Source organism: Tenrec ecaudatus, chromosome 9 (assembly GCF_050624435.1).
Source record: "Tenrec ecaudatus isolate mTenEca1 chromosome 9, mTenEca1.hap1, whole genome shotgun sequence".
Taxonomy (NCBI): Eukaryota; Metazoa; Chordata; class Mammalia; order Afrosoricida; family Tenrecidae; genus Tenrec; species Tenrec ecaudatus.
The window spans coordinates 54,096,047-54,104,331 of record NC_134538.1 but is presented as its reverse complement, the minus strand read 5'-3'; the positions used below and the strand labels follow the sequence as shown (position 1 = coordinate 54,104,331).

General features: G+C 39.3%; 1 pseudogene; it reads right to left on the bottom strand.

Annotated features, from left to right (window-relative positions):
- Positions 1-1,873: 1,873 nt before the first annotated feature.
- On the bottom strand, positions 1,874-2,549 carry LOC142455974 (RNA-binding motif protein, X chromosome-like; annotated as a pseudogene).
- Positions 2,550-8,285: the final 5,736 nt, after the last annotated feature.

Sequence of the window (8,285 nt, the reverse complement as noted above, 5' to 3'; positions counted from 1 at the left end):
ATTTACAGCCATGAAACCTCTATTGGGGTATTTCTATTCTACCCTATAGGGTCTCTCTGAATCAGTGGGTTTGGTTAAGTTTGGGTTATATCAGACTTATCATTTACATCACCAATGTAGGGTTGATGTCATCTGTGTACTTAAAAATCAATTCTCTGCTGAGAAGATGGCTCTCTGCTGCAGTCATATTTTGAATTCCTTATAATCTCATTTCCTAGCAGTATCTTACACATTATTCTGCTGTGATTCATAGGATTTTGAGTGACTAATTGTCAGAGGTGTATGCCAGGCTTTTCTTCTTAGCGTACCTTAGTTTGGAAGCCACATTGTACCTTTGCACCATGCTTGACCCTATTTGTATAACTTCAGCATCATAACAATTGTACGAGAATTGTATTAGTTATAACCCATTAAGATGGGGGTGGTTGGATGAAAGTTGGATCAACATAGGTCCTTTCTGTACTATTTTTGCATGTAGTTTCACATGAAATTATTATTCTAAAAGAAAAAACATTTTGAAATCTTGAATTATTCACTTAGCCTCAATTGATCATAGTGTATTATCCTTTTTCACGTACTACTGAATGCAATTAATTAGTATTTGTTTACTTCTTTATTTTCCAAAACTATAAAGGAACTTAGTTCTGTATTCTAAAATTATTCAGGTCTCTTTTTTACATATAATTTTGATATTGAGTCATTACTGGCCTCATACATTGAATTGCAAAGTGTTTACAACTCTTCTGAGAGTCCTTATGGGGATGGTATAAGATATTTCTTAAGATTGGGTATAACTCACCAGAGAAGTGATGTGAGCCTAGAGTGCTATTTATAAAAAAGCTTTTATTTTATTTTTACTTTTTATAAAAAAGCTTTTAACTATAAATTATATTTTAATGGAAAATGGCCATTTAGTTTTCTATTTATTCTTGAATCAATTTTGGTAATTTTCAGTATTCAAAGAATTTTTCTATTTCATTCTATTACTTCTTACCATAAAGTTGTATCTCAGTCACTACCAAGTTGATTCTGACCCATAGTGACACTATAAGAGAGGGTAGAACTGCCCCTATGGGTTTCCAAGACTATAGCTCTTTTTTTTTTTTTTGCTTTGGCCAAACTTTTATTTAGTATTCTGTAGTTGTTTAACATACACTTTAAATGGTCTTACTGGTGTAGGGGGAAGTGGGAGGCTTTTGCAGATTTCCAGGGAAATGACAGAAAGACAACATATTGGCCAGAATTATCTTTTTTGTTATGGGTTAAGTGAGTGAATAGTACTTTCCTGAAGTAAGCATCTGATCTCAGTTCTTTACCCTGAGAATATTTTGGGATTTCAGTTTTAAGACACACTGAAATCTTAAAAGGGTAGCAACAAACCCAACCACCCTTCTAATATCTAGCTTGATATATATGCATAATGAGTCATCTCTCCATTTTAGATGGTAGATTTTTGTGGAAGATCTTAACATTTCTGGCCTCATTTACTGGGAAGAATAAAATAGGATGTAGCCTTCAGGGATACTTAGGAGAATTACAACATCAGTACACAAGTCAAGTCTTTCACATTTAGGATTTGTTGTTGAAAGTAATGTCATAAAATAAAATTAAACAGGTTTTACTTTTTCCTCACAACAACATAAAAATTATGGAGGAGAATTTCAAACAGGAAAAAACATTGAAAGTCACACAATTTTTCCTTAATAGTCCTTGGATACTTATGACACAATAGTTTACATTTTGTTCTTTGTTTCTTTGAACAGGGATTTGGGTTCAACGTTTTGTTGTTTTCAGTACCTGCTTCTGCCCCCTGCTCTATCAGATGGCTTCCTACACACCTACTGGGGATGCAGGACTTAAACTGCTATGAGAATCATGTGGAGGGGTTCCCCGATCTCCATAAAGGGAAAGCCCCCTTTCTGTCAACCCAATCATGAGCACTTGTGTAGAGATCGCTTCATTTGCTTGAGTAACTGCCTCAAGCTCCACCATGTCTGTCCTGTGAGCTACTGGAATCATCATAGCAACTGATTCCACCATAAGCTTGTGGGTGCCCTGTGTGAGTTAGCTTCACTCTCAATGGAATCTTTGTAGAGGAACCTCCACTTGGCTCGTCGGACTAGTCACATTGTGATCATCGTCATCTCTATCACTAGCACCTCTAGAAGGATAATCCTTAAGAGAACTGGAATGACCATTAATCACAATATGTGTAATCTCTTGGTGGTGGTGAATCATCTCTTGTTTCACAAGAACTGGGGGGATTTCTGCTTGAATAACTGTCTTTAGTAGAATCTCCATCATCTCTCCGGGACACAATTATCTTGGGGTGGGGGGAAAGTCAAGAGTGCCTTTGGTGTGAGCTTCTGTCACTATCTCTTCCCCATGATACAGGAGTTCTTCTCCCGTGTTCCTGTTGCTGTGCCCTGGTCCTGACGGGGCTGACCTTTTAGGAGGTGGCCTCCTCTTTGTGGTGGAGGGCCTCTCTTTACTGGAGGTGCTCCTCTGGAAGAATTGTTGAACTTCACGGAATAACCACCATCAGCCATACAGTCCCTACCTTAAGGAATTCTAGCCTTGCATGCTGCATATTCAATCTATATGCCAAGCAAATAATCTGAGAAACTGGACGGTATGAGGAAGAATGATGAATCAGGATTGGAATACGACTCATTACTAACCTGAGATAAGTGAACTCATTAACAACCTGAGACTACTGGCTGAAAGTGAAGAAGACGTGAAACATTTACCAACGATGTTCAAAGATTACACTCACATATCAGAAATGTTTCTGGTTAAGCTCCAGATCACTGTAATAAAACAATTATCACAATAAAGAAATTGAGCCACACAAAGACTTTGGTTTCCCAGCTCATATAAAAATTATAGTGACACATTGTACTGCAGTGAGTGTGCACCACCAGCAAGTTGACTGTGATTCTTCGTGACTCTAGAGCAGCGGTTCTCAGCCTGGGGAGTTGAATGGGGAGTCGAAAGCACATATTTCCGATGGTTTTAGGAACCGAGACACGGCTCCTCTATCCATCTCCAGACAGGTCCGCCCACATGTGGATACGCCCACACACGAGTACCCAACATGAAGACTGTTACCCATGCTACAGCAGGCTTCAAGACAAAATTTCATTTAATTGTAATTAGAAATAAATATTGCACAATACATAATTACATATTGTTTTTGTGATGAATCCCTGTGCTTTAATTATGGTCAATTTGTTACAGTGAAAATACACCAGACATTTACATAATGATTCATAGCAGTAACAAAATTACAGTTATGAAGTAGCAACCAAAATAATTTTATGGTTGGGGATCACCAATCTATGACTGGAGGTGCTGCACAGGGGTGTGGGGGAGGCCCCAGCCTTGACTGTTAGCTCCACCTGCAGCTCCATGTGTGGTCTGTTGGAGATCACGGAGAAGAGTAAGAGAATGCCAGGTGTGGAGAAGCGATCCATCAGTGGAGGGAGGGCCCTGGGCTGTTTGGAGTGTCAAATTATGGCTGAAAGAGCCTCCACTGAGTGGCTCATGTCATGTGACACAGCCAACAGGGCACAGGTGGACGTCTGGTGGTAGTAACTGCAGTGGGATTCACAGTAGCACGGTGGTGGCTTGCAGAGTAGGGGTGTCATTAAGCATTTATCACTGCTAAAGGAGTTTTGTAACACTTGCCTGAGCAGGGAAAAGGCCAAGGTCTGAGTGTTCAAAATGCCAAGGACCAGAGAGAGAGAGATGCTTATTTTGTGACATGTGGAGTGATAAGGCTCTCAGCTTAGCATGCTGCTGGAAATCCTATAAATCAAACTAAGTCTCTTTTTAACTGAACCTGGCTCTGCTAATTTTACTAGCTGTCCACTCAACAGGGGAGAAAGGGAGGTTAGTTCAGAAATAGGTTTTGTAGAGAACAAAGTGCAATGCATTTGAGAGTTTACATATATATATTTCATAAAAGCAAAAATTCTTTGGGTAAGAAAATACATTTTATCATATAGAAACACAGCTGACAGTTTTGACAAGTGCCCAGCAGAGGTAAAATCAGGTAAGCCTGCATAATTAACATTTTTCCTAAAAGTATGTTTCATATTTAGGAGAAAAAAAATGGATAATGGAGACTGATAGATAACTTAATAAAGCAAGCCAACCAGCAAAAACCCCACGTAAACACTGTCAAACACTATCTGTTATAATTGTTAGGTGTCGTCAATTGAGTTCTGATCCATAACGACCTTGAGTACAACAGAACAAAACACTGCCTGGGCCTGCACCATCCTCACATTTACCCTCAGCTTACATCCACCGTTGCAGACACTGTACCAATCCATCCCTTTGAGGAACTTCCTTTTTTTTTTTTTACTGCCCTTCTACTTTACCACGCATGATGTACTTCTGCAGAGACTGTTCTCTCCTGATAACACACTGAAAGTATGCACAATGAAGTCTCATCATCCTTACCTCCTAAGGAGTACTCTGTCATTATTTCTTCCAGACAGATGTGTGTCCACAGTACGTTTAGTGTTCTTTGCCAGCACCACAATTCCATTGCATCAGTTCTCCAGTCTTCTCTATTAACTGTCCAACTTTCAGATGCACATGTGGCGATTGAAAATGCCAGGGTTTGGGTGAGGTGCAACTTAGTCCTCAAAGTTAAATCCTTGCTTGGAAGTTTCAGTTTTACCTCTGATATCAATGGACCACTTTTAAAGGCTCTGAGGACTAGGGTCTTGGGTCAGCTAGGAGGCATAGGGCCAGAGAGTGCTACTGTGGGTCAGGGAGTTGCATAAGGTACTCTTTGCAGAGCAAGATCCAGGCAGGGCTGAAGATAAGGTTGAGGTGGAAGTCAAGAGTCCTCAGAACAGGAGAGGCTGGAGCACTCCTCCTTTGAGGGTCACGGAGGCGATGCCTTATTTCTGGATTGTAACAGGGAGTAATAGAGGGATTGTATCTTCTCTTGCCCAAGTCCTCTGGTACTTTAAAATTGTTCTCCTCTGTAACTTTCCCTTAAAGATATAAAAAGGTGACCAGAAAAACCACAGCCCTGAATGGCCATACTCAACTGGGGGAGTAATTTAGTCAGGTAACCCTCCATCTTCTGAGTGTTCTGAGTATGCTGTTTTTCAGAATAAAAAGGCATAATTGGATAATGGCCCGTGGATCCATTCTTATTGTACTTTCTTAAACTGATTTCCTCATAGAGGCAAACCACTAGTCAGGCTTGTGCCAAACATAATATAATTTATGTACAACTTGTGGTAGGCAATATTTCTCCAACCAAATTGTCTAATATTTAGCCTCTAGAATGTGTGGACAGGTTATGCTGTACAGCAAAGGGTCTTTGCAGATCTCACTCTGATTATGAACCCTAAAATAGAAGAGTAGCTTGATTTAGCCAGGCGAGTTCAATGAAATTGCAGGTGCTCATTAAGCGGAGACCTTTCTATGGCAGGAGGCTAAAAATATGCCAGAAGTTAATTCAGAGACCTTTGAAAATCTAGAAGTATTCAAGGCCTCATTGTTAGTTTGGAAATCGGTCAATGTGATGATGAGTTAGGTCTATCTCAAAATAAGTCAGTTTAGATGCTCTGCTGCAGCCAGATATGAAATTAAGACTTTGGTCCTACAACCATAGGTAACTGAATACATCCAATTTCCTGAATGAGTTTGAGGGAGGATTCTTCCCAGAATCTCCTAAATGGATCATGACCTAGCCAACCACTTGATGCTCACTTTGGGAGATAATAAACAGAGAAGCCATGGAACCATGATGTTCCTATATTTCTATACACTGTAATAAGCGATGTGGTCACTACGTTCATGTACTTTGGACATGTTATCAGAAAAGACCAGTCCCTGGTGAAGGACATCATGCTTGGTAAAGTGGAAGGGTAGTGAAAAGGGACTTGAGGAGATATATTTACACAGTGGCTGCAGTAAGAGCTGCGATAGACTCAAACATAAGAACACCCGTGAAGATGTTGCAGGACTGGGCAGACACAGTCTGTTATACACAGGGTCTCTGTGAGTTTGAATGACTTGATGGCACCTAACAACAATGACAGCATGTTTGTGGTCCTTTAATTGTAGCAACGATAGAAAATACTATAGACCTCTTCCCCTCTTGGCTACTAAGAGTATGTTCGACAATATAAAGACAGACATAGGTCAACAATTAGAAAACGGGAAACAATATAGGGAAAAATGAAGTTGATAACTTAGTCATTTAATCTGAGCAAGGAAAGTTCAGGGGGGATTTGAGTGACTGAGATATAATGGAGTTCATTATGTAATATGAAAGAGTTTATTCAAACAAAACACATTTAAACATGTTTAAAAAATAGTCCAATTAAAACAGTGCTGTCCAAGGTGTTCTGTTGGGTTAGTTAAATTCAGGTCAGAGAGGTCAACTCAAAAGGTTTTGGCAAGTGGGAGTCATATCAGGTAAGGCAGTTAGATAATTTTATGTTAACTAGATCCTCCTGGCAATGGGGTGGTATCAAACATGTCAATCAGGGGAAGTGGCCTTCTCCTGAGGAGAACCCTAGGATCCTCTTTCTCATTCTGCCCCTTCAACTGCTTGCTAGCTGGACATTCTGATTGCACCCAGAACCCTGCCTTGTTTCTACCAACTTTGAATCCACACAACTCTGTGCTCAGCAGCCTGTGATCTTTCTACCTTCTGCATCATTGCACATGGCTACATGGGCCAGTGTTGGACTTCTAGGCTTGAGTTGGAGTAGGCTGAGATGCCTTCTCAATATAGAATTACTTCTTGATATAATGTTCTTTCTTATACATATATGAGTGTCACTGTATTTGTTTCTCTAGCCAATGTTGCCTATCACACTAGATATGCAAGGATGATTCAATACTAGAAAAACAATCCACGTAGCTCACCATACAAATAAAACTAAGGCTAAGAATGACACAATCATATCAACCGATGCAGAAAAGAATTTGACAAAAATATAACTGATTTCTTATGAAAATACTCAACAAAGTAGAAATCCAAGGTCACTTTTTCCTCACTTGGCAATCCAGTTTTCAATTTACTTAAAGAATGAAGTTGAGATTTGTATTGGAATTGCATTGTATGTATATATTTAGTTGAATATTATTGATGTTTTCACAATATTAAGAGTTTCAATCCAAGAACAAGGGATAGTCTTCCATTTGTGTAGGTCCCTTTGGGTTGCTTATACTAATGTTCTGTAGTTTCCTGTGAACAGGTCTTTTGTTTCTTTGGTTGGGTTTATTTCTACATATTTCATCTTTTATGTGGCTTTTGTAAATTGTATTATTTCCTGTTGTTTTTTCAGAGGTCTCTTCATTGATATACAGGAATCAAATTGATTTATTTGTATTAAATTTTATGTCCTGTTACTTTAACAAAACCCTCAACTGTTTTCAGTCATCTTTTTTATCCAAGTCTTTGGGGTTTTCTACATATAAAGTCATACTATCCACAAATAGTGAAGGTTTGACTTCTTCTATGGCCAATGTCTTCCCTTCATTTCTTTCTGTTGTTTAAAGTTCTGGATAAGATGTCTAGTCTGATGCTGAATAAGACATGTTTGGGGGCATCCTTATCTAGTACCCTTTCACAAAGTGAAACAACTTTCATCTAAAAGTTTAGGGGTGCATAATAGATGGTTATATTTGGGTGACATTTGATGGCCCTATTTAATACTCATAAAATGACCTTTCTGTGTATAGGTCTGGTAAGAAGGTGGGGGTAACACTGACATGATTCTTCTTCAAGTAATTGTGAATTACTGCAATGCCACCCTGCTGCAAATGAAATTAGTCCACTGAGAAGGAGAGAGTGTGATTTCATTGCCAGTAAGAGCCAGGAGTAGTGTGCAGCCTCTGGCTCCAGTATCTGTCTTACCCCTGCCTGAACTTTGGATTTTGGAATGAACAGAGCCCACGAACACTGAACAGAATCCATTTCTTCAAACTTTTCTGAGTTCTGTGGGACACTGCAGCAATTCACAGCAACCAGAAACAGGAAGGAACATACTCAAGGGAAGAGTCAGAGACTCTTGCAAGAGACACTTACTTTGGGGACTTTTTCCATCTCCAATTCCTTCTTACAAAATAAATTAGTACCACTGTCTTCTGCTCTAGGGAATGTGACTAATCCGGTCTCCCAAACAATGATATAGAGCCTTCCTATTGTCCACAAACCATATATTACCCCCTTTATAGGTAATTCTTAAAAATCACTTTGACAGGGGAGACCTCATCTCAACTGGGGTCATTTTTTCAAG